Source organism: Lissotriton helveticus, chromosome 8 (genome assembly GCF_964261635.1).
Source record: "Lissotriton helveticus chromosome 8, aLisHel1.1, whole genome shotgun sequence".
Lineage (NCBI taxonomy): Eukaryota > Metazoa > Chordata > Amphibia > Caudata > Salamandridae > Lissotriton > Lissotriton helveticus.
In genome coordinates, this window is record NC_136069.1 from 702,760,487 (window position 1) to 702,788,330 (window position 27,844).

A 27,844-nucleotide genomic window follows, 5' to 3' on the forward strand; every position below is an offset into this window, starting at 1 on the left:
AAACTAGACACAAGGGGGAGTCCAGCAAGTTATGACTTGCGTGGGTCCCCCAACATTTCCCTACCCAGATTCCCCTGCAAACCTCAAATTTAGCTGGAAAAAAAACTTTTTCTCAAATTTCTGTGTGGGAAAGTTCTGGAATCTGCGTAGATCTACAAAATTCTTTCTACACAGCATTTACCCAGTTCTACCGATAAAAATGGTAACTTACCTGTGGGGGTGGGTCAAGTACCTGCAACAGGCAAGGGCCCAAACCGTATTGAGGAGACATCAAAATGACCCAGCACAAAACAACCTGGTTTTGCAAGGGGGGTCACCTGGGTTTTTGGCCCCGGGATCGGCAGCCTTCTAGGGAAACCTACCAAACCCACACATTTCTGAAAACTATACACAAGGGCGAGTCCAGCAAGGTATGGCTTGCGTGGGTCCCCCAAAATTTCCCTCCCCAGAATCCCCTGCAAACCTCGAATTTTGTTAAAAAAAACCAATTTATTCTCACATTCCTGTGTGGGGAAATTGTAGGATCACCGGGCTGACACAATTTCCCTACCACCCAGCGTTCTCCCAATAAAAATTGTACCTCGCTTTTATGGGTAGGCATAGTGTCTGCAACAGGAAATGTCCCAAATCATACTGTGGAGACTTCAAAATTATCTATAACAAAACTGCCTGGTTTTGGGGGCACCTGGTTCTTTGGCCCGTGGCGCCATCTAGGGAAACCTACCAAACCCACACATTTCTGAAAACTAGACACATTGGTAAGTCCAATGAGGTACAGCTTGCATGGTTCCCCCACGTTTCCCGACCCAGAATCCCCTGCAAACCTCTAATTTAGCTGAAAAAAACTAATTTTTCACATATTTTTGAGTGGAATCACCATGCCGGCACAAATGTCCTACCCCACAGCGTTCTCCTTGGTGTCCCGAGTAAAATTATACCTCACTTTTGTGGGTGTCCAATGCAGAATTGGCTAAAAACTTATTTTTTTTTAAATGTAGCGCTTGAAATTCTCAGTGCTATACCCTCATTCCCTGTCTTTTGGGCTCTTCCCAATCACAGGACCTTGCCCCACCCACACAAGTGAGGTATTTTTACTCAGAAGACTGAGGGGAATGCTGTGGGATAGGACATTTATGCCGGCACAGTGATTCCACCCAAAATATGTGGAAAATGAGTTTTTTCACCTAAATTTGAGGTTTGCAGGGCATTCTGGGTAGGAAAATGTTGGGGGATCTACACAAGCCATACCTTGCTAGATTCCCGGGTTTATCTGGATGGCTGCTGACCCAGGACCAAAAACTCAGATACCCCCTATGTATCGAAAATTGACCTGGTTTTGCAAGGGGGGTCACATCAGTTTTTGGTCCCGGGCTTGGCAGCCATCCAGGGCAACCTACCAAAACCTCACATTTCTGAAATTTAAAAACTCATGGGGAGTGCAGAAAGGTATTGCTTCTGTGCATCCCCAAAGTTTTTCTACCCAGACCTCCTAAAAGCAGTACAGCAACACATGGCTGCTTTAAAACTGACCTTGGGAGTCAGCAGTGCACACATGCAAGTGCAGATAGGGCTGCTGGCCTCTGAACTGCCATGCCCTATTATATACTAGGGACTTAAAGGTACTTTTAATCCACCTGCCCTATTATGCACTAGGATCTTAAAGGGGAGGTCATGCCAATCATAGAGGTACCCTAGGGTATGCAAGTATTTTCACAGTATTGTGTGTGTATTTACCATCACTCTGGTCCCGGGTCTGCCTAGCTGAGCCCAGGACTCTCCCAGAGTTAAACAGCACCTAGGGATCTCAAATGGGGCAAAAAGTGGAGAGACTCCCTGCAAACAGTTCCTTATATCCAACACAGTGTAACACATTTCATGACTTCTGCCATGTTGAAAATATTTTGGGATTTATTTACAAAGAATGTTTACAGTAATTGGGCTTCAATTCTGGGTTGGAAGAATATCTGCCCTCTGTGTCCCCTATAGAGTTACTGATATCAGGGGCATCATTACCCCTATTGGGTGACATCCTTGAGGGTATTTGTGTTCTCACACTGATTTCTACATTTTGAACAGTTATTTCCTCCAGTGACGTCTGATGCTCGAAGATGCCAAAGTCCCTCAGGTGAAATACTCCATCTTGTAATGGTGAGTTCAGTCACTTCTGCAACTTGCTCCATAAAGTATACTTGTAATAACATATGTGTAACACATGAATATACAGGCCCTATTCACTAATAATTTTCGGTGAGTAGATTCCCAGAAGGTATAAAGCAAATAACACAATTATGTTCTTTTAAATGGACCCCTATTTCCCATGTGGTGCAATATATACAGACATGTTTCTTCCGTCTTCGAGACAAATTGCGACACATTAGAGTCAATAGTATGCAAAGTACGCACAGAGCAGAGGTATGTTGTGTGATCTTTCATATAAAATGAGAACTATAGGCCTCATTTGCAACTTTTTGGCACAGGGCAGTGCCACAAGGCTTATTGCTGCCCTGCTCTGCCCTGCCTCAAAAGGAAAGGACAGAAATGTGCTTTATCTAAGAAATACAGCACATTCCTGTCCTTTCTGCCAGTGCCGGCGCACAAATTGATGCCTAGCGCCAATGCAGGTACCCTTGCACAATTGTTTTTGTGCAGGAAAGCACTCCTTCATGCACAAAAATAATCCATTTATAGTGAAAAAAATAGTAATAATATAGTTATTTTTCCTCATTATGCCTCGGCTGGGAAGGCACACAGTTTTGACGCATTCCCAGGTTTACAGATCCTTGTAAATCTGGTAGAGTGTCAAAACCCATGGGTATTGTGTGGGAAACCCCACCGCAACATCCAATGTATACCTCCTTGACAAAGAGCAAGTAAAGGCAGCACTTTGCTTTGCCTTATGTAGTATCCAGAGGAGTTTTAGGTCGCGGTTGTGGAGAGATTACTAAAAAGAATTATGAAATCCTCAATAACTTTGTTGATGAGTTTGATGAAGACATGATAAAGAGAAAGAACCGCACATTCAGAAGCGATCAATTGGATTATCAGTTAGGGAGAATGTACACATTTTCAAATATAGACTGCAATTCCACAGGGAAATCAACCACAGGACCAGAATCCACCTATCCACCAGAACAGATCTCGAGTTCGGACATGGAATTACCTGAACCTGGTCCAGTTATTGCTATTGCAACATGCGTGAGGACTTTTTTTGAGGTAGTCCAACAGCACAGGTTTGGTATTTGGACGTCAAATATGCAAAATACCAGACCAGAACTCCAACAGATAATACCCCACACAAGAATTAAATTCCAGCTGCATTGGGAGTCACAACTCATGCACAGAAAAAGGAAATGGAAAAAAACTCCATCTGACTCAACTAATTAGTAGTGAACCTTTCCAACATACCACTTTCTGAAAATGTGACCACTACACTCATCATGGGGCTATCCTTCTGCCCAATAGTCAGTCGGGCCTGACAAGGACACAAATTGGCCTATTGCACCCCTTCTATGTGCACGACAGCCGGGAGCTGTCGTTCGCAACAGTGCTCGTATGCACACAACGGCTCCCGGCCGTCATGACACAAGGGCCCGGAAATCCCTCTGGTGCAGGCACCAGAGGGATTTCTATTTCTCCCTTGTAGCCTCTGGAGCTGGGGAAGAGCTTTGCCAGCTCCCAAGGCCCCCCTCTGTGTCAGTGAAATAACAATTAGCGCGCACGTCACGCTGAAGTAATTTCACTGAAACCGAAACTGGAATGAGCCTTTAGGCTCATTTCAGTTTCACTTTCCGCATGCTCAGGGGGCTATCTCAGACCCCTGAGCACGTAAAAAGACGGGAGAGGTATCATTGGGTATCATTTGAGATTGGGGGGCAGAAATCCCACTAAACGCCAGGGATTTTTTTTTGCGCATTCGTTTTTAGGGTGTGGGCTGCCTGAAACGGGCACCCCAATGCCCCCACTCCCACCATCATTACAGCCTTTTGCCCCCCTGAGGGGCAGATGGGGCAGTAAACCCCAATCTGCCCCCCTGGGGGGGCAGAAAGCCCACTTGATGCCAGGGATTTTTCATTGCCATATATAATTAGGGTAGGGGCTGCCCAAAATGGGCATGCCAATGCCTCCAACCCCCCGCCACCATAACAGCATTCCTGCCCCCTTGGGGGCAGTAGCCACCAATCTACCCCCCGCGGGGCAGAACGGCAACGTAATGCCAGGAATTAGTTTTTTTTTGGTGCCCTTGTTTTTAGGGTGGGGGCTGCCCAAAATGGACATGCCAATGCCCCCCACCATTACAGCCTTTCTGCCCCCCCTGGGGGGGGGCAGATAGCCCACTTGGACGCCAGGGATTTTTTTATTCATGTAGGGGAGGGGCTGCACAAAATAGGCATGACAATACCCCCCCCTGAGAAAATCCAGTCTTTCTTCCCCCTCGGGAGGGCAGATGGGGGCAGTGCAAGCGATTACGCTGGAATTTTTAATGCGTGGGGGTGGTGGCTGCCCAGAATGGGCATACCAATGCCCCCACCCCCACCAAAAACTTAGCCACAGTCTTTCTGCCCACCTAGGGGGCATATCGGGGTGAACCTCCCCAATTCTCCCCCAAGGCGGCAGAAAGCCCAATAGGCACTGACTCTTTTATTAGCAATGTGCCTACCTGTGAATTTTGGGCCCTAGTGTAGCTGGAATGTAGGGAAACCTAGCAAACCTGTACATTTTTAAATATTAGAAAACAAGAGAAATCCTGGATGGATTGACTTGACTGGCTGTCACCAGGTTATGTTACCCAGAATCCCTTGCAAACTTAAAGAATTGTCCAAAAAACTAATTTTTCTCACATTTCTGTAGTGGAAAGTTCTGGAATCTGCATGGATCCACAAAATTCCACCCATCCCTTATTGCCCAAAGTCTTCCGAGAAAAATGGTACCTCACTTGTGTGGGGAGGTCTTGTGCCCGCAACAGGGAACAGCACAAAATGCAACGTGGACACACCACATTTTACAGTGAAAGCTGATACTATTTTGCAAAGTGCCTACCTGTAGGTTTTTAACCCTAGTTCTGCCGGCACCTGGGGCAACCTAGAAAACCTATATCTTTTTAAAAACTAGACACCCAGGGAAACACAGTAGGGGGGACTTTTCTGGCTCTCACCAGGTTCTGTTACCCAGAATCCATTGCAACCCTCAACATTTGTAAAAAAAAAACACATTTTCCAAATATTTCTGCGGTGGAAAGTTCTGTAATCGGTGTGGAACCCAAAAATTCCACCCACCCCACATTCCCCAAAGTCTTCTGAGAAAAATGGTACCTCATTTGTGTAGGTAGGCCAAGTGCCCGCGACAGGAAACGGACCAAAACGCAATGTGGACATACCACATTTTCACAGTGAACACGGACCCTTTTTTTGCAAAGTGCCTAGCTGTAGATTTCGAACCCCAGCTCTGCCGGCATCTAGGGAAAATTAGCAAACCTATACAGTTTTGAAAAGTAGGCACCCAGGGTAATCATGGATGGGGTGACTTGTCTGGTTCACACCAGGTTCTGTTAGCCAGAATCCCTTGCAAATCTCAATATTTGTAAAACAAAAACACATTTTCCTCACATTTCTGTGATGGAAAGTTCTGTATTGTGAGCGGATACACAAAATTCCACCCACCCGCATTCTCTAAAGTCTTCAGAGAAAAATGGTACCTCACATGTGTGGGTGGGTCAAGTACTGGCCACAGGCAAGGGACCAAAACCTATTGAGGCGACATCAAAATTACCTATCACAAAACAACCTGGTTTTCCAAGAGGGGTCCCATGAGTTTTTCGCCCCAGGCTCGGCACCATCTAGGGAAAGCTACCAAACCCGCTTATTTCTGAAAACTAGACACATGGGCTAGTCCAGCAAGTTAGGGCTTGCATGGGTCCCCCAACATTTCCCTACCCAGAATCCCCTGCAAACGTCAAATTTAGCTTGAAAAAAACACTTTTTCTCAAATTTCTGTGTGGGAAAATTCTGGAATCTGCGTAGATCTACAGATGTCCTTATACACAGCATTTACCCAAGTCTCTCGATAAAAATGGTACCTTACTTGTGGGGGTAGGTCAAGTACCTGCAACAGGCACGGGCCCAAAACGTATTGAGGAGACATCAAAATGACCCAAGGAGGGTCACCTGGTTTTTTGGCCCTGGGATCGGCGGCCATCTAGGGAAACCTACCAAACCCACACATTTCTGAAAACTAGACACAAGGGGGAGTCCATCAAGGTATGGCTTGCTTGGGTCCCCCAAAGTTTCCCTACCCAGAATCCCCTGCAAACCTCAAATTTTGCTTGAAAAAACCTTTTTTCTCAAATTTCTGTGTGGGAAAGTTCTGGAATCTGCGTAGATCTACAAATTTCCTTCTGCACAGCATTTACCCAGGTCTCTCGATAAAAATGGTACCTTACTTGTGGGGGTGGGTCAAGTGCCTGCAACAGGCAAGGGCCCAAAATGTATTGAGGAGACATCAAAATGACCCATCACAAATGAACCTGGTTTTGCAAGGGGGTCACCTGGTTTTTTGGCCCCGGGATCGGAGGCCATCTAGGGAAACCTACCAAACCCACATATTTCTGAAATCTAGACACACGGGGGAGTCTAACGAGGTATAGCTTGCGTGGTTCCCCCAACGTTTTCCTACCCAGAATGCCCTATAAACCTCAAATTTAGCTGAAAAAATCACTGTTTTCTCAAACTTCTGAGTGGGAAAGCTCTGGAATCTACGTGCATCCACACATTTCCTACCACCAAGTATTCCCCCAGCTATCCCGATAAAAATGATACCTCACTCGGGTGGGTGGGTCAAGTACCCAAGACAGGCAAGGGCCCCTGGATGTCTAGTTTTCAGAAATTTGTGAGTTTGGTAGTTTCCCAAGATGGCAGCAGATCCCGGGGCCAAACACCCAGGTGACCCCCCCTTACAAAACCTGGTTGTTTTGTGATAGGTCATTTTGATGTCTCCTCAATAGGTTTTGGGCCCTTTCCTTTCGCGGGTAGTTGACCCACCCATGTTAGTGAGGTACCATTTTTCTCGGAATAGTTCGTGTAACGCGGGTGGGTGGAATTTTGTGGATCCACAGACAATCCAGAACTTTCCAACACAGAACTGTGAGGAAAATGTGTTTTTATTTGCAATTTTTTAGGTTTGCAAGGGATTCTGGGTAACAGAACCTGGTTAGAGCCAGTCAAGTCACCCCATCCTGGATTCCCGTGGGTGTCTAGTTTTAAAAAATGTATAGGTTTGCTAGGTTTCCCTAGGTGCCGGCAGAGCTAGGGTTAAAAAACTACAGCTAAGCACTTTGTAATAAAAGGGGTAATTTTTCATTGTGAAAATGTGGTGTGTCCACGTTGTGTTTGGAGCCGTTTCCTGTTGTGGGGACTAGGCCTACTCACACAAGTGAGGTACTATTTTCATTGGTAGACTTAGGGTAACACAGAATTGTAGAGCAACTGTTATTACCTATTGATTTTTGATGCATTGCTGCCTTCCAAATGAAAGACAGTGTGTACAAAATAAGTCATTTTGAAAAATGACCTATAATTCTCATGCTAGTATGGGTATTCCCAATTTTGGAAATGTGCAAATATCTACTGTTTCTAATCTCTATATTTTGTTCCCATTTTAGAAATACATAGGTGTCTTTCATACCGCTTTTTCCATGTATACATTTTCCCAGAAAAATTGCTATATACCCAGTACTTAATAAAAAAACATTGTAAGTTGCTGCTCAGTTATTGGCTCTGGGTTTGTCGGGTTCTTGGTGAATCTACAAGTCCTATATATCCTCACAACCATAAAGGTCCATCGGATGTAACGGTATATTGCTTTCAAACAGATGTCATAATTAGAAGAAGTTACAAGTGAAAACGTTGACATAAATGGCTATTTTTTTCAACTAATTTTCAATTTTTTCTATATTCAACGTTTAGTTTCTCTATAGAAACGTTGAAGGATATACACAAATGACCCCTTGCTGTATTCAGAATGTTGTCTACGTTTTCAAAATGTATAGCTTTACAGGATCAATTATTGCTTTCTCACCCATTTCTACCATTAACTGGAAAGCGGTTGAAAGAACAAAAAATATCAAAAAAAGGCCATGTCCCAGAAAAATGCCAAAACTGTGTAAAATATTTAGGTTTTCTGACAAAAGGCTGCTTGTCTCTGAAACCTGGGAAGATGGTGATTTCAGTGCAACAACCCCTTTTCTGATACTATTTGCAGGGAAAAAAACAGATGCTTTCATCTATAGCCCTTTTTTCCCATTTTCCCCAAAAAATCAAGAAATAGCTGTATTATGGCTAATTAATGAGTCCCCTTCAGGGGAATTCCCAATCCCTGGGTACCTTTAGAATCCCCATGATGTTGTAAAAAAAGGACGCAAATTTGGCGTGGATTCCTAATGTGGTCAAAAAGTTCCAGGGGCCTAAGCTCGAACTACCCCAAATAGCCAAAAAAAGGGTTAGCACGGGGGGAGGCCTAGCAGCGAAGGCTGTTAAGTTAAATTGTCATCTTAAAAGTAAAGCCTTTTTCCACTACAAATCAGCAGCGCATACAAGGACCCTCCTTTCTGACATGGCAGTACAGGACCTAGAATATATCAATTTATTGGTTAACCTGTCGGAGCTGGAGACAGACTCGAGCTCGATTATGGATTTAGCAGCAGATCTCGGGATTGGTACTGGGGAAACCAGATCATTCTTTCTTGTAGAGCAAATCTATGTTTTGAGCTAAAATCTGCCCAGGCAACAGCATATATGCCTTGCAGCTTGCGGTTTCCGCAGACTTGGAACGTAAAAACTCCAAATATAGCAGAAAAGCTAAATATGTGCCAAAGAATCTCTCCTCCCTAGGTCAAAGGGTAATTAAAACTCTACAACAATGCCAAGATATTGGTATTATAGAAGCAGACAAAGGAGGCAATGTGGTGATACTGCATATCGATGACTACATCATCGAGGCAACCCGACAACTGTCTGACACAACATGCTATCAAATACTAGAGCATGACCCCACCCATGAGATGAAATCACAGATCAAAAGCATGCCTAATGATTGGCACACACGAGACCTTATGGATGATGGAGAAAAAAAGTACCCGTATGAAATGTACCTTACTATGCTTACATTTGATCTCTTACCTAAATTCCACAAGAAGTGACATCCGCCACCTGGCAAGCCCATCATTGAGGGGATTAGCTCTATCTGTTCCAACATAGGCACATTCATAGGTAAACATCTTTAAATGTACATGAATGAACTCCCTTCATATATACAAGACACCAAAGATCTACTAATCAAACTTCAAACATTAAATGGGAACCCGACTTTATCTTGGTCACCATAGACCTTATCAGTCTATACACACCAATTAGACATACCGATGGTATAGAAGCAACTTGAAGGACTAAAGGATCAAGACCAGTTAACTTCACTGAAACAAATCAGATGATTCTAGACAGGCTCTCCTTTTGCCTTAACAATAAAGCTTTTGGCTTAAATAAGGACTACTACCGACAGCTCTGCAGGACTGAGATGGGTGCAAAATGTGCACCATCGTACGCCTGAATTTTCATGGGTCATGTGGAATGATTCTGATTGTGGGGTAGCAGCTTTACAGAGTACAAAGCACTCACATGCGGTTGGGGTTGATATATTGACAACTTCTCCTACATATGGCAAGGAAATATAGAAATATTGAAAGACTTCCTCGAATAGTTGGACAACAATGTGTGGAACATCAAATCAGCTTACAAATTCTTCACAACTGCAATGGAATTCTTGGACTTATATACATCAAAAAGAATTGACTTCATACCAGCCTATACCAGAAGGAGACAGCCGCAAACTCAATGCTCCATGTGGGCAGTTGTCACCCTAAACACAATGTACATAACATCCCCAAGGGAGAATGATTGCATCTGAATCAAAATTGTAGCAAAGAAGATGTGTTCCTACCTAAAGGAACTGAATGATCTCACACCTGGAAGGTCATGGCTATCGCCAGGACTATCTAAAAAGAACCATAAAGGAGATTCATAAGATTCAACTTTGCAAGATTCTGAAACCAAAACCCAAACCTCCACAATCTGGCACACTGCGCTTCACCACCGATTACAATAAAGGTCAACTACACATCAGAAAAATCCTACAACAGCATTGGCATTTATTAACACAGAATCTGAGCATCTCCCACTGCATTAAAACTCCTCCAGAAATTGGCTTCAGGTAAGCTCAGAATTTAAAAGCCTACTATGTAAATCTGAATTTGTCGACAAGAGAACTACAAACTCTACCTTACTTGATAGACAACTAGGATTCGGCACATGTCAAAATTGCAATATTTGCAAAACTGGGGAAAATAAATTACAGAACCTCACCTTGTAGGCTGGACAGAAAATCAGAATTAGGACCTGGATCGACTGCACCACCAATGTCACTATCTACATCATCCTGTGTCCCTGCAATTTACCATACATAGGCAGCACGATAAGACCTCTCGAAACAGAATTCAAGTGCACTATAGGAATATTCACAAAATTGAAACGGGATACCCTCTCACCGAACATTTTCATGACACTCATATTCATAACAAGACATTTTCCTTTGCAGGGATTGAGATTATCATCATCATCATCATCATCATCATCAAATAAGCTTTATTCGATAGCAAGTATCATAAAAGAATTACAGAATCATGAAAGGAGTATAAGATTTGACAGTACATAAAAATATTAAAACATAAAAAATTAAAAACTGAAATTTAAAACATTACACTTCTTAGCCATCCTAGGGGTAAACATACTTTTCCAGAATATAATATTGCCATTACAAGGTAAAATACACATTTTCTATTTCAAATATCTCAGGCATGTCCCTAAGCATCAATGGTTGACAAGAGAAAGAGTCATGTAACTGGGTCCGCTCAAACACTCGTTGTTTGGCTACATCTTTGGACCTACTACCTTAATATTTACTTTTGAGCGGATAATCCATGCACAGCCCAAATACTTGGCAACTCCACAAACAAACAGAGACCTTGAGACATCAGTTCGCAAAATGCGAAGTGCCACTAGATTATTTTTTGTTCCCAATTGGGCACAAATTGGCTTAAGCCATCTTGTCCTAGCCTGTTTGTAGGCAGGGCATGTGAATAATTAGTGGGCTACCAATTCTTGCTGGGCTTCACAGCACGGACAATGGGTTGAAGTATATTTTGTTGGGTCCCGTTGAGCAAGCGTGGAGTTTAGATTTAAGGAGCCAAATCGGAACTGCATATACAGTATCCTATCTCTTGGTATTCTAATAAAATCTAGATAAGGTTCCTGGTAACCAACTTGTTTGTGATGGAGAAATTCGTCAGTTAATCTCCCAAGCCTGGGATGGTGTAAGAGCTGTTAATTAACCCAGTTCCAGTAGATCTTTTTTAGTTTCACCTTAGTCAATGGGGCCTGATTCTCCCAGGATTCAGCTAGACCCAATTTGGACATAAGATCCTTCAAATCCCTAAGCCATTTGACCCTTTTGTTAGAATCAGGGTGATCAGCTCGGAAAGACCAGCCGCATAATGTGCCAATTCAGGGGTGAGTCTTAATCTTGCCCAATATATATGGAGGGCGGAGCCTGGCCACCTCACTAATCGGGCGTCTACCCATGTCAAGGAATAAAGGTTTTAGTTGTGTATGTATAGGGACGGAGACCAAGTCTCTGATGAATTTATTCTCAGATCTTTTGATCTCTTCTATTTTTTCAAAGCCCCAGAGTTCGGCACCATAGATTGCTGAACTCACCGCTTTACCCTCATATACGACTAAAGCCGGGGCAACCAATCTAGACAGGGAAGAATGTTGCTCTCTTGAGATGGCACCCGCAGCCCGCTTGTGATTCAATAGCATCTTACTCAGATGTGACCTCCATAGCATTTTGTCTGAAAGCCTGATCCCCAGGTAGTCAAAGGAGTGAACTCGCTTGAGAAGAGAGCCATTAAGAGTAAGTTTAGGTCTAAAATGGTTCCCAGGGTTAAAAGCCATGAACTTAGTCTTTGAAATGTTTATGGAAAGACCCCTTGATGTACAACATAATTGGAAACGGGTAAGGAGTTTTTGGAGAGCCATCGGAGTTTTTGAAATTAGAAGGGTATCATCCGCGAAAAGGAGGGTAGCAATTACCCCCCCCCCCCAGGGTTGGAGCGTTGGCTGGGATTTGGCTCAGAAAATCAACCACACCATTCACGACCCTGGCCGACACCCCAATCTACTGGTATCCTCTCCGTGGTTTGCCCTTGTTCCCCCCATCTAACTCGGGCATAAGTATCCTCATGAAGGCGTATTAAAAGAGATGGAATGTAGGGGGGAATACCCATATCCTGTAGCACTGTCCATACCCTTGCGCGTGGGACCAAGTCGAAAGCCGTCTTTAGATCGATGAACGCAAGATACAGGCTTACCTTACCAATGACTACCACTTTCCAATAAAGGAGAAGTAGTCTAAAGACTTGGTCAACTGTGCTGGTGGTTTTCCTAAAGCCTGCTTAGCAATTGGAAAGGATTCCCTTCTCCTCCATCCAAAGCTGAATCCTGTTTAGGAGGGTTCTGCTACCACTTTCTGCATACAGTCTAATAAGCTAATAGGCCTATAATTGGCGGGGTCCTGTCGATCGCCTTTTTTGTAGATGGGTATTACCTCATCTTCTTTCCACGAATTCGGGTCTTCTGCTCCTTCCATTATACTGTTAATCATGAGTAGGATATATCGGGCCCACTTATGTGGTTCCAATAAGAACAGGTCGCCCGGGATACCATCTGGTCCTGCCGCTTTTGCAGGAATAATACTGTTGATGGCTCTCACGACCTCTTTCAATCTAAATGGATTCATATCTTTGTAGAGAGTTGGGGCCTGGTTACCAAGCAAATTATCTGGCTCCCCCTCAACTTCCTCTGCATATAAGTGAGCAAAGTGATCCCACCAAACCTGGCTCCCAATATGGTTAGGAATAGGAGAGTTATCACTCCTTTCTCTCTTCTTGATTAGAGCCCAGAAGGAAGCAGAATTTCTCCTACTCAACGCCTCTTTTAAGTCCTCCCAATTGGCCTCCTCCCAGTCACGCTTAGCTAATTTCAGAGATAGTTTATAATCCTTTCTCGCTATTTTGACCATGGGAGAGTTTTTCTCCTTCACAGCTGCTATTAAAACTTGTCTTTTCTCCTTGCAGATCTCCGTGAACCATGAGTTAGGGTTTCTTAGTTGCCTCTTTCCATGACCTGTACTGGAATCTCCTACGAACTGTGCACCAATCAAACAAATGGTTTCTTGGTGAATTAGGGGGATCTTCTACCGCCCCTGCCCTGCTGCCAAAACTTCCTCCAAATTGCCTGTCTTTGCAGCTAAAATTGTGGAGATATGCGCAATCTTAAGATCCTCCCCCGCCACCTTAGGCCACCTTAGGCGCCTACCGCAATTTAAAGCACAAAAAGTGTCTATTGGTCTAAACTGAATGTCTAAATGTGGCACATTAAACTAAAGAAGTCAGTGATAACCCCTATATAGAACAAAGAAAAACATTGGTAGGTATCCTGTGTCACTTTAAGAAGATACCCATCAGTCACCACTCGGAACCGCCCTTCATCATTTGGGATTCCTGTTGACCATATAAAAGGTACACCACTGGTTTCAGATGGAGGGTAAGATGTTATCACCTCTTATAAACCTAGTGGTGACCAATATGGTGTAGAGTGTCACAGGCCACTCATCAATGGAAAAAAGGAGAGTGACTGATGGCAGTGCAAGTGAAGAAAAGTGCTCAGTGAAAGTAAAATTGGGTGAGAGAGCAGGAAAAAAGTTTTTTCTGTTTAATGCATGCTCCACCAATATTAAAAAATTGCAGTGGTAAATTTGAACAAATATTTACCAAGATGTAATGGTGGTCAACATGTTTCAGCACATCTCAGGACTAATGAGTCCATTGCTTTTGTCAGGACCTAGATATCTGATAATGCTACTGCAAAAATATGGTGTGAAGTGTATTTAAAAAGGTGACTCTAAATCAAACAATCTGCAACATAGAAAAAGATCACCTAAATCACTAGGTGTTGTCTTTGCTCGCAGTTGTTGTATGTCACCGTGTAGTTGAAGTAGAGGGCTCCACCCCGCCTGGCAACGGCTCAGGACACGAGGGAAGCACCGCTCTCTCCGTCGGTACTCCGTGGCCACCTTCTGAGCCGGTTCAGAAGGTGGCCACGGAGTACCGACGAAGAGAGCGGTGCTTCCCTCGTGTCCTGAGCCGTTGCCAGGCGGGGTGGAGCCCTCTACTTCAACTACAAGGTGACATACAACAACTGCGAGCAAAGACGACACCTAGTGATTCAGGTGATCTTTTTCTATGTTGCAGATTGTTTGATTTAGAGTCACCTTTTTAAATACACTTCACACCATATTTTTGCAGTAGCATTATCAGATATCTAGGTCCTGACGAAAGCAATGGACTCATTAGTTCTGCGATTTGCTGAAACATGTTGACCACCATTACATCTTGGTAAATATTTGTTCAAATTTACCACTGCAATTTTTTAATATTGGTGGAGCAAGCATTAAACAGAATAAACTTTTTTCCTGCTCTCTCACCCAATTTTACTTTCACTGAGCACTTTTCTTCACTTGCACTGCAATCAGTCACTCTCCTTTTTTCCATTGATGAGTGGCCTGTGACACTCTACACCATATTGGTCACCACTAGGTTTATAAGAGGTGATAACATCTTACCCTCCATCTGAAACCAGTGGTGTACCTTTTATATGGTCAACAGGAATCCCAAATGATGAAGGGCGGTTCCGAGTGGTGACTGATGGGTATCTTGTTAAAGTGACACAGGATACCTACCAATGTTTTTCTTTGTTCCATGTAGGGGTTAGCCCTGACTTCTTTAGTTTAATGTGCCACATTTAGACATTTAGTTTAGACCCATAGACACTTTTTGTGCTTTAAACGTTATTTAGGGAATGTGTCTTTGCTTGGTCTCTAAATTCCCTTAGGCCCCCCCTTACCTTAGTGTTTTTTCTGCCTACCGCAATTTGACAATATTAGCTCCTTAGTGGGAAGTTGGACCATCAAGATAGAGTTTGGTTTTATAGAGTGAGGACTCCATCGATTCTTCATTTTTAACATTAGGGGGTTGTGGTCACTGTCAACGGTATGGCCCACCTCCATATCGATGACATCTGCCCAAAGACGCAAGTCCACCAGAATATAATCAATTCGGGATGGGCATGCTAGTTTGTTGAAAGTATTTTCCCCCTGTGTATCGGAAGGGGTTCTGCCATTGGCAGCTCTAAGCCCAAATTCCAAGGTTATGGCGTTTACTTGTGTTGCCGAGGACTTGCCACTCACAGTCCTCCTTATATAGACATTGAAAAGTTCCAGGGACTCGCCGCCCTTAGGGCCCTTTAAAGTTAACCACATAATATCATGGCTATCACTATCATGTATAGAGGCAGGCCATCCCAAATCTATTCTAATCCATGCTGTTTGGCCTCCAGAGGGCCTGCCTTTTCCCCTAGAGATAGCAGGACTGTGGAATGTGGTATAGCTGGAATTATATAGCGCCCCCACACTCCAAGTCTCCTGAAATAGGCATACATCATTGGTTCCCACAAATCCATTCCACAAAGGTACAGACATATTTTTCTTTAGGCCGGCTATATTCCAAGAAAGGATTTTCAAATGATTCTGTGCATGTGGGTCTGGGGAAGGAGCGTCGTTATTATTAACAATGTTATGAAGTATGGGCAAAGGAGAAGCCAAGGGGTGCTCGTGGTAATGCAAAGCTGGGGGTCCATGACCTGGGGGGCGATACCTGCTTTCAGTTGCCTCCGAGGAATTATAATAGAGTCAATCATTGGCATCCAGCGCAGACAAAGCCCCTCTACTACCTGGAGCGTACTCCTTCACCTCACTATATACAGGTACAATGGGGTAGCGCCTGAGCTGAATGCGCGAGGAGTCTGGGGATGATGTTCTAAACTCAAGTGCCACCAGATTGTCGACCAAACTAGCATCCACTAAGTTTAGCTCAATATTATCCAATGTGCAGTTGGAATTGGTGCATCTCCTAGCCTTAGTTATATCTTCCCTGATGATAGAGCGGCACCCTCGCACATGGCGGATCCAATGGATTGATTTATTGATTAGTGAATCACTGGTTTTGTATCTGCTAGGGTCGGTGATTTTGGGAACATTAGCCATGCAGACTATGTTTGAAGATGTGCTCTCAACCCTGGTTTGCTTTGGGGCTAGGGAAGATGTTAAGGCCCGAAGGGCACCAGTGCTCTGTGATTTATGCAGTACGCTTTGAGAGGTGACAAGGGGGCATGGTCTAACTCCCCTCTTGGGGCCATGATGAGGGCCATTAAGTTTGTGATTACGTGCACCTTCTATCCCCCTAGATGGTTCTAGCATGAGCCCCGCTGTGCCCAGAGAATTTGTTTTATTGCCACCCTGTAAATATGAAGAAGCTCGGACAGAATGTAAATTTTGTCCGCCTTGGTTGGAATTGGGATTCTGATTAAGTGTAGAGGAAACGGGTGCAAGAAGTTCCGTCAGCATACTTCTCATCCTCACAATCTCCCCTCTAAGTTCCCCAATGATCGCTACTAGATCCTCAAAAGAATGACTACAAGAGCAACAGTGTGTCGTCCTCGAACTAACCCAAGGCGGGGATGATAGTGTGGGGATGGGATGATCGCTAGGTGAGGCTAGGGGGGCATATCTATTAGAACATAAAACATTGGGGCCCACCTCACTTATCACCCTCTCCTCTGTCTGTGCATCCCCGAGAATGTGAACATGGAGTTCTGGCTCTAGCTGGAGTTGGTTCACTGCCCCCTTTTTACCCCCCTGTTTGGTTCTATGGAACAATTGCGGGATTACTAATTTTTTGGGTTGACCTACAAGGGTGTTAGTTATGGCTTCTACCACTTTGGTACTAGGATCTTCGGTTAGAATATCTTCACATTCCTGAATAACACTATCTATCCTATCCATTACACAATTGGCTGCGGCACTTTTAACTGTTTTTCTTTGCCTCTTTTTCTTACTTTGGACTATTTGTGGCCCTGTTACTTCCCCCAACTCCCTCTATTGCCTTCCTCTTCCCCATTAGTGTTATTCAGCACCCCTAATGGGTTCTAAACTAAGAGCTGTTACGCTGTAAATAGTACAAAGGTAACTTCCCAGCAAAACTCATTAGCATTAACCCCACTCAGGGTGCGAGGGCAAGCTTAACAGATGTAACAGTCAAAATGGCGCACCAAGGAAACAAAAGGGAGGCAAATACCGGAGCAGATGTAAAGGACCTGGCCCAGCCCTGCATCTGTCTGACTCGGACGGGCTCAGATGGGCCCACCCTTGGCCCGAGCTTCGCCCGGCGCGCGTCTGCGCGCCCCACGAAGCGGGATGTGCGAACCGCTTTCTAGTCCGGCGGCAAGGTGAAGGAAAGGCTTGGCGCACCCACGCGGTCCAGATAGATCCTGTGACAGGTAGGCTGTCACCAGATTGCCTCGAGATGGAGACAGTGAGCAGAGACTCCACAGGAGAAAAAGCAAGCTGATTCTCAGATGCCACACTGTCAAAAGGGACTAAATTAAGTTGCTGAAATGCACTATTGGTTACTTTGACTCTAATAGTAGTGAGGAACAACTCGATTGGCTAATCTTTCGATCTCTTATACTACTGTTTATTGTGCCCCTCCCCACAACGTGTTTATTTTACGGGCTTCTGAATGTTATTCAGCAATCTAGATAGCTAGAAATCATTTTGCAAGGGCTGAAATATCACTTTGTGGATTAACTTTACCATATCCAGTTATCCCTTCTTCTTCCTGTTAATGTTGTACTTGACTATGTGGACTAAAGGATTATATCATACTATCTGTTGCAATTCTCACAGACATATATCTTCCATCACATTTAATTATAATATCTAAATTTGAATATGTGAAAAAACATGCAACTCTGTGGCACCATGATCTGAACGTGGCTTGGTTCACACTTATTATGCCATAACACTATTTATAATATGTACTATGCACATACGTGTTTATTCTTAGGGTTTGTAATTACCTTGTGAACTGAATCTGACTTGGTTCACATTTACTATGCCACAGTATTAATTATAATATGTACTATGCACAATTATGTTTGCACACAGTGTGTAAGTATTTATTATCAACATTTCAAAACGAATTGTACATTGAGGACGAAAATAAAATAATGGATCCAAGTTTGCAGATGAACGTGCTGTATTGCATCTGTACTGCTATTGGAACGTAATGTGGCTCACAACAAAATTGCTGTAATCTCCCTGATTATATGTACCATGTATTTTATTAACGTTTATATCTGTGAGAACAATTTGTCCCAAGTATGTAGCCCTTCCTGCCCTTTCCCCCTCCTCCTACTTTTCTTTTGAACTTTTGCATGACCCACGCCACTCCAACATGGTGCTTGCTCCCACCGCGTGTAAACGAACATCCTAACCTTGACATCTTCTGGGTCAAACTATACTTCCTTTACACACAACTGGTATATCAGTGGCGTTCATGCTAGCAAGCAACAGAGACAGCCGGACTATTAGCAGGAACTTTTACGCTGAGACGATCTGTACATAAGAAATGGTCATTATCAATGGCCATAATGCCCCGTTTTCCCATCTCACCGTGTCCTTTTATTATTTGCATTCTCAGCCCGTCTTTACCCTTCTGTCTTTTTTACGTTTTCCGCAGCCCAGGACCCCTGAGTCTACCCCTTTCTCACAAAGGATGAGCGAATTTGGGCCATATGTATGACCAATTGCTTTTGCGACTCGCAAATTGCGAAAGATTGCGAGTCTCAAAAGCAAATGTACAACAGTGTCAAAGACACTGTTAGCGATTCCCAATGGGGTCGCAAAATGTGAGGCGCATGAATATTAATGAGCCACTCGTAATTTGTGACCCCGTTAGGAATAGCTGGCACTCCGAGGGACGGTGGCCTGCTGGAATTGCTTTTCAATAAAGCATTTTTTTTTAATGCAGCCCATTTTCCTTAAAGGAATGGGATGAATTTAAAAAATAAAAAAAATAAACGTTTTTCATTTTTTAAGGCCAGGAGGGACCACTGCCTGTCCTTAAAAAATATTTTTGGAGCCAGTCAGAAAGAAGAAGTGGTCCCCTGGGGACCCTTTCCCATTTGCGACTCCATTACCACCCTCTTGAAGAGGGCAGTAATTTGCAAGTGTTTTGCAACCGCAATTCTGGTCGCAACACATTCTTAAATAGGGTAGAGACTCGCTATTAGGAAGGGATACCCTTGGCATGCCCCTTACTAATAGTGAATCGCAATTCCTAATTAGCGAGTGGTAAATAAATTGCGACTTCATATTAGGAATTGTACATGGCCCTGTAACATTTTGCATGTGTAAACGAGTTGCAAACCTGTTTGCCCATGCAATTTTAGGGTCGTACATCTGGCCCTTTGTAAACTTTTTGACCCTATCTATATGTCACTACTGATACTGGGTCTCCCCACGCTATATATACCATATTTTTAATTTCAGGAAATACTCATGCTTAACTTTCTATGTGTGTTTACGACCGGATTACAGATAGTATGGTACTACCCAACAGTTTACCAGATGCATGACAGCATGACTACGGTGCCCCTTGGGGTTAGCCTAGCCTCCTGGTTGCACATGGGCACCTTGCACGCTATAATAATGATTTAAATTTAACAGGCAATTTATCCCACCCCCTTCCTCCTTTGACCTTGTACTACCACACAACAGTTTATTCTAGCATGGACTATTTTTTCCTGGTTGCGCTCTATGTACCGGATGCACTGACTATAAGGACAACATTACTCGTCATATATAGTGTAAAGCGCCAGACTTAATCAGTCTTCTTGTTATTTCTCTACCCGACTATTATTCCATTCCTCCTTTCTCCTGATCACATTGTTTCTAGCATGTGAGGTTAAACCACCGCCTTCTGGATATCTGAGTGGACCAACTGCATACCATTGAACCTGTGTGTATGATATGTGGTAGTTTATTGTATGTTATCTCACATTATGGAACCTGTAATGGTTCTGGATAAATTATTACCTATTGACTTTGATTTATCATGATGTCTATGACATTGATGCGTTCCTTGCTACTCTTATTTTATTTGGATGATCTCTGACTAATTCCATTATGTTACTATTCAATATGCCTCTATGTGTTATATTATCTCATTCTTTTGGAATCATTGCAGGATTGGGTGTGGTCTGACTTTCTGGTAACAAAACATGGAATGGGTTCATTTGTCTACTGGCTTTTGCTCATTTTTTAAACATTGGGATTCATTTGGATCTTGGTTCTATACTCATGCACTAAATCCAACTTTGTAAATGCCCCAGACCTGCGTGCCCCATGGAGAGAAATCATCTGTTGGCTGCACATTATGCTTGTTTTATACTTTGAATTACCAAAAGCACTTGGAATAATAATACAAAATGAATGACTAGACTCCATCCTGAAAAATGAAATGTGTCATGTATTTTATTAGCTATCCATTGGGATAGAGGGTTGACTACTATACTATGTTGGTAGCTCTGTCCTTCACACAGTCTAAGGCTTTGCACTGCCTTGTCTTACTCCATATCTATGCCATACAAAGCCACTAAGGTGGCTTAGTATCACCTCATAGATATGATTGAGAGGCCTGCGCCACCAGAGCAACATAAAAAGGGACCCTTCCGGTGGTACAGGCCTCTTAAAAATGAGGCCCTGCATCTCGAGTGCGGTGCTGATGGATTCAGAACACATATTGAATTTGTTAGGGGTGTTGGACTACCTCCATGATGGTACTTAATATTGTTCTTTTCCATCCCTTCCTTTTGTCAACGTGTGAGCATGTACAACAAGGCATGCTGGTATTTACAGTCTTTACATGCTAGTAAACCCCAGTGGGTGTTGCCACATGTCTCTGAATAATTTGCACACTAATACCCCAGTTGGTGCAAGCAGGATGTGTAAAGGGTGCTGCCATTACTCAGTCACTCATTTCTAAGCATCCACTGTCCTTTAACGTTGTGCTGGGTCCTCCTGATACAGCGGGTCCGCACCTGTGTGGCAGATCAATATTCGCGGCTTAGGCATCGCAGCTAATATCCCAACAAAAAAGGTTGCCCTCTGTGAGAATGCCCACTCGGAGAATTAAGGCTCTTGGAATGAAGACTGCAGACTCTTTGGTATTCCGCTACTCAAATGCTGGCTCAACACATTTCAGAAGCAAATCCTTGATCTCGAGCCAAATGTTTGAAAGACAGATAGCAACAAGAGTCTTTACATGCTAGTAAACCCCAATGGGTGTTGCCACATGTCTCTGAATAATTTGCACAATAATACCCCAGTGGGTGGAAGCAGGAATTGTAAAGGATGCTGCCATTAACCGGTCACTCATTTCTAAGCATCCAATGTCCTTTATCGCTGTGCCGGGTCCTCCTGACACAGCGGGTCCACACCTGTGCAGCGGGTCAATACACGCGGCTTAGGCATCGCAGCTAATATCCCAACAAAAAAGGATGCCCTCTGTGAGTACAACCACTCGAATTTTTACGCCTCTTGGAATGAAGACTGCAGCCCCTTTGGTATTCCCCTACTCAAATGCTGGCTCAACACGTTTCAGAAGCAAATCCTTGATCAGACAGCAACAAGAGTGTATATCACCTGCAGTTTTATTAACAAGCTCCAGCTCCAATGGGCGTATTTGCGCTTCCTTGAGTGTGTGTACAACATTACCTACTAGCGGTTGTCAGTAGGTAGTTATAGTTAGAACCTAGTTTCCATGGGAAATGCATTTTTGTGATTTAATAATAATTTTGGTGTCGTTTGATGAATGTTCACGAAGTTCTCCCAAAAAAAAAGGTTTATCCAGGTCAGCTCATATCCTAAAAGTTTGGGGGTGATTTGTGAAGTGGCGGCTGAAAAAAAAGGGGGTCCCTAAAAGTGTTTTCTCCATGTTAATATCCATAGGAAATTGTATTACAAGCTACGGCCCGAACTGCTGAATGGAATTTCCCCAAATTTGGCAAAAAGGTAAGGCTTGGTTTAGAAAGCAACCTTTTTTTTAAATGGTGTAAATCCCTTTAGTAGTTGCTGAGAAATTAAAAAAATAAAAGTTTCAATATCTGGGGCAGCGGTGGGTTCGCGTGCTTCACTGTTATTGACTGCCACGACCACGAGCTTCACTGTGATTGCTGCCAACTCTCCAAACCAGGAAGTGTTGGCAGCCAGAAAACAGTTGAAAAAATATTTTAAAAGAAGAAACGGGGGCAGGGTAGAAACACCCGGACCCCCTAGCCCTGGTCAGTGTCACGATCGCGCTGCGCTAGGAACTACAATTCCCGGCAGGATGCGGTGGGGAAACTACCGCTCCCATGCTCCTTTGCGATCTCGCGAGATTTGATGGCGGAAGCATAAGGAGGAAGGATTTGCAGCGCACAGCATCGGGGAATTCCTCCGGTCAGAGCTGTCCGTGGATTAGCGGTTCATCGTTGGGTGCGGTAAGGGTGCTTGCACCTGGACACGTTGAAGTCGCCTTTCTGATAACTCTCTTTGTACTTTGTAGGTGGCTTCACGAGGCCACTTGTGTTTGTTTGCTTTGGGGTCTAAGCCCCGTTCTGGTCAAAAGGGTTTGTCCCGGTCGGCATTGTCGGCCGACGGTGGTAGTGGATGCGGAGTTATCCACAGAACCCTGTTACAATTATATTTTGGTTTCTGTTCTTTCTACAACTTTGAGGAGAACAAAAGTTCTGTGCTCCTGTACTTGATTCTCGAACAAGGGGCAGTTTCTCAACATTTAACGTTCTTGTGTGAGGTTAACACAGGGATGACCTCATATGGTTTTCGATGCACTGCGATGAAGGGGGTTTGATGGTGTTTAATCCCTATGTCTTTTTACTCCTTTATTAACAGGGATTGATCTGGAGTGTGTTTCTAACTCTCGATCCCTGTGAAGTGTTCAAGGAGTGAGTTAGGGGTATGTTCTAATCTCATTAGACCATTGGTGTTATTATCACTACTGCTTGCATAACAGGAGGTTACAAGTCACTGTTGCTTTTGTATTCTTACAGTTACACCTCTATCCCCTCATCTGCCATCACTTACCTCTCCCCTGAAGGATTCTTTTTTCTTTACAGGTATATCATAGGGTTAGGTGTACGTGAGAATTCTGTATGTATATTTGTTAGAAAAGGAAAGTTACTCATGAGTGTTTGTTCTCTTTTTGTCTTTTCCAGATCTCCCTCCCTGCTGTCCCCTTCCTTTCCTTCCTGACATCCCCCCACACCGTCCCTCGCTTAATTCGTTCGATGTACTGTGCCATAACGGCTATTCCAGTCATTGAATAGATTGAGAGGTGGAACATAACCTTCAAACCGATCCCGAGGACTACACTTATAACAGTCAGGGGGATCCCACATTTTTAATAATTTTTTTTAAACATCCAAAGGTGCATTGGGTGTTCGAACCAGGATAAAAAAAAATGAAGTGGGGGCTCCACCACTTAATTTAAATGAGCCCACAGGTGGGCCAGGTTCCGGGGGCAATCCGAAAATTATATTCCGGGGGCCTGCAGGGCCTCCACTGCCGCTGGGAGTGCCACCTCCCCGGGGCTATGTAAATTAGGTGTGGGAGGGCACAGCCCTTCAGCAGCCCCAGGGACTGCCACCTCCCCGGGGCTTGTTTGTAATTGTTGTGGGGCCTCCAAGGCCCCCCCAAGTCCTGGGGCTCACTTTAATTAAATATGCAGTGGGGGCCTTGAAGGCCATCCGTAGCCCAGGGGACCACCACCTTCCAGGGGCTTTGAAAATAGAGGGGGGGCTGCACGGCCCCCCTCCTGGAGCCCTTGATGGTCCTGAGGACCGCCACCTCCCAGGGCCGGCTCCTGCAATGTCCCATGGAGCCCACCCTGGGTCATTGTTGTTTGCTATGACAGGGTGAAAGCATGCCTCGCACACTGTCATAACAAACCCTGGTTTGCTTCATTGAAGCGAGAGGAGGAAAACCTGCTCTTGCTTCAAAGAAACAAAGCAGGATTGCTTTTGGGCAAGGGAAGCTGTATGTTAGCAGCTCCCCTTGGCCAAAAGCAATGCCGGTTCCCGCAGGAGGCGGGGAGCTGGTGGGAGAGTAGGGGCATTGGGGCTCCCCCCACGGTCCCCAACGAAGAGGCCAGGCCCTGGGGGATGGGGTCCCCAGGGCTAGAAGTGAACAAGGGAAGGGGACCTCGCGGCCCCCCTTCCTAATGATTAATAAAAACATTCAATAATTGGGCATTGGGGATGGGGTCCTTGGGGCAAATATAAATGAATGGAAGTGGACTGTTTTTTTTTTAGGAAAGTTTGGAGTGGTGATCCTAAGGCGGCGCTAAGCACGGCCTCCTAGTGTGAACGCGCTGTGTGCGCGGCTCTAAGTGCGACCCCCTTGGGTGAACATACTGGGTGCGCTGCTCTCAGCGTGGCCCCCTAGTGTGAACGTGCTGGGTGTGCAGCTCTCTGCGTGGCACCCTAGTAATTCACAGGTCTTTAAAAGACCATTTAACTGTATTTGAGGCTTTGTTGTGATTTTACCTCTTGTTAGAGCCTCTGCATCTCCACTCCGCCTATGACTGGAAGAATCAACCTTACCCCCAAAATGTTGATTAGCCTCCCCTGAAATTTGGCTCTAGTTGCGCCCCTGACTGGCGTACGCCGGCTCAGCCCACTCCGCTTAACCTTACAGAATTCAATAGATTCTATCCGCCGTATGTCAATGCACCAGCTGTGGGGCTGGGAATATCTTGCAGAAGTTCAAGTTCAAGTTCAGGAATTTATATAGCGCACTACTCACCCAGAGGGTCTCAAGGCGCCTGAGGGAGGGAGGGTGAATTACTTATCGAAAAGCCAGGTTTTTAGCTGCTTTCTGAAGGAGAGGTGGTTCTGTGTAAGGCGGAGGTGAGTGGGGAGGGAATTCCAGGTCTGGGCCGCTAAGTAGGAGAAGGATATTCCTCCCATGGTGGATCTGTGGATGCGCGGAATTGCGACGAGTGCTTGATTGGATGATCGTAGTTGGCGGGTGGGTGTGTAGAAGGACAGTCTTGTGTTGAGGCAATCGGGTCCTAGGTCGTAGAGGGCCTTGTGTGCGTGGGTGAGGAGACGGAACGTTATTCTCTTGTTGATTGGGAGCCAGTGGAGGTCTTTCAGGTGACCGGAAATGTGAGCTTGACGGGGGATGTCCAGTATGAGTCTGGCTGAGGCGTTTTGGATGCGTTGGAGTTTTTTCTGTAGTTTGGTAGTGGTTCCGGCGTAAAGGGTATTTCCATAGTCCAGTCGGCTGGTAACCAGTGCGTGGGTGACTGTCTTTCTTTTTCCGTGGAGATCCAACGGAAGATTTTATTGAGCATGCGTAGGATGTTGAAGCATGAAGATGAGACGGCGTTGACTTGTCTGGTCATCGAGAGGGAGGAGTCCAGGATGAATCCCAGGTTACGTGCGTGATCTGTAGGTATGGGTGCTGTACCCAGGGCCGGTGGCCACCATGAGTCGTCCCAGGATGAGGGGGATGATCCTAGGATCAGTACTTCCGTTTTGTCTGAGTTCAGTTTTAAACGGCTGTTCTTCATCCATTCGGCTACTTCTTTCATTCCTTCGTGTAGATTGGTTTTGGCGGTGTTTGGGTCTTTGATAAGGGAGAGGATCAGCTGGGTGTCGTCTGCGTAGGAGATGATGTTGAGGTTGTGTTGTCGTGCGATGGAAGCGAGGGGACTCATGTAAACGTTGAAGAGGGTGGGACTGAGTGATGATCCTTGTGGTATGCCGCAGATGACTTCGGTGGCCTCTGATTTGAATGGGGGAGGCGGACTCTCTGGGTTCTCCCGGCGAGGAACGAGATGATCCAGTCCAAAGCTTTTCCTTGTATTCCGACGTTGTTGAGGCGTTGTATGAGGGTGCTAAGACAGACTGTGTGGAAGGCGGCGGAGAGGTCGAGTAAGATGAGGGCGACTGTTTCTCTGTTGTCCAGTAGTGTTCTGATGTCGTCTGTAGCTGCGATGAGGGCGGTTTTGGTGCTGTGTTTGGCTCGGAAGCCGGACTGTGAGGGGTCGAGGGAATTGTTGGATTCAAGGAAGGCGGCGAGCTGACTATTGACGGCTTTCTCAATTACTTTGGCAGGGAATGGGAGGAGTGAGATGGGGCGGTAGTTCTTAAGTTCTGTGGGGTCTGCTGTGGGTTTCTTCAGAAGTGCGCTGAGTTTGGCATGTTTTCAGCTTTCCGGGAAGGTGGCGGAGTTGGAGGAACAGTTGATGACATCGCGGAGATGGGGTGCGATGATGGAGTCTGCTTTGTTGAAAATGTGGTGGGGACATGGGTCGGTTGGTGATCCTGAGTGGATGGAGTTCATCAGGCGGATGGTGTCTTCAGTAGTGATTCGGTTCCCGGCGCAGAGTTCGTGAAAGTGCTGAATTGGTTCGGAGGTGGGTGGAGTGGACTGTTCTTCGGATTGGTTTTCAAAGCAGTTATTTATGTCAACGATTTTGTTGTGAAAAAAAGAGGATAAAGAGTCGCAGAGGTCTTGAGAGGGAGTGATGTCGTTGGTGTCGGCGGTGGGGTTGGTAAATTCTTTGACGATGTTGAATAATTCCTTACTGTTGTGGGCGTTGTTGTCGAGTCGATCCTTGAATGCTGATTTCTTGGTGGATCGGATCAGTTGGTGGTGTTTGCGGGTGGCGTCCTTGAAGGTGGTCAGGTTGTCAGTGGTTGGGTTTTTTCTCAATTTTTTCTCGGAAGTACGACATAACTTCTTGGATTTCTTAAGGTCATCGTTGAACCATGGGGCCTTTTTGTTACCTTGTTTGGTATGGTGGTTTTTCAAGGGTGCTAATTCGTCAGCGCTGTGGGTGATCCATTGTGTGAGTTTGGTGGCAGCATGGTTTGGGTCCGATGATATGGCAGGGGGGTTTTGGTTAGGCGATGTGAAGAGTTGGTCGGTGGTGATTTTGTTCCAGTTTCTTCGAGGAATAGGTTGTGGGGGGTTGTTGGTCGTGGTCTTTTTGTAGCTGAAGTGAACGCAGCTGTGGTCCGTCCAATGGAGAGCTGTAGTGTGATCGAATGAGATGTGTTTGCTGGAGGTGAAGATAGGGTCGAGCGTGTGTCCGGCAAGGTGGGTGGGGGTGTTAACAAGTTGTTTGAGGCCTAGATTGGCCAGGTTGTCCAGAAGGGTGGTGGTGTTGCTGTCGTTTTTCTTTTCCAGGTGGAAGTTGAGGTCTCCCAGTAGAATGTAGTTCTCGGAGGTGAGGGCATGTGGGCTGATGAAGTCAGTGATGTCTTCGTTGAAATGTGTGCGGGTTCCTGGAGGTCTGTAGATGAGGGTACCTCTAAGTGTGGTCCTGGGGTCGGTGTGGATCTGGAAGTGAAGGTGTTCGGCGGTCGCGAGGTTATCGTCGGAGTTGGACGTGATTCGGATGGTGTTCTTATGGACTATGGCTATGCCTCCTCCTGTTTGGTTGGTGCAGTCTTTTCGGATGATCTTGTAAGCGTCCGGGATGGCTATGGCGATGTCGGGGGCTGATGATGCGTTCATCCAGGTTTCTGTAAGGAAGGCGACGTCCGGCGATGTGGTGTCGAGTAGGTCCCAGAGTTCAGTGGCGTGTCTGTGGACTGAGCGGGTGTTCAGCAGGATGCACTTCAGGTGGTTAGAGTGGGAGCTGTGTTTGGAGTTCGTGGATTTGGTGTGGGTACTGACGCAGGCGAATTTGCAGGAGTGGCAGGCG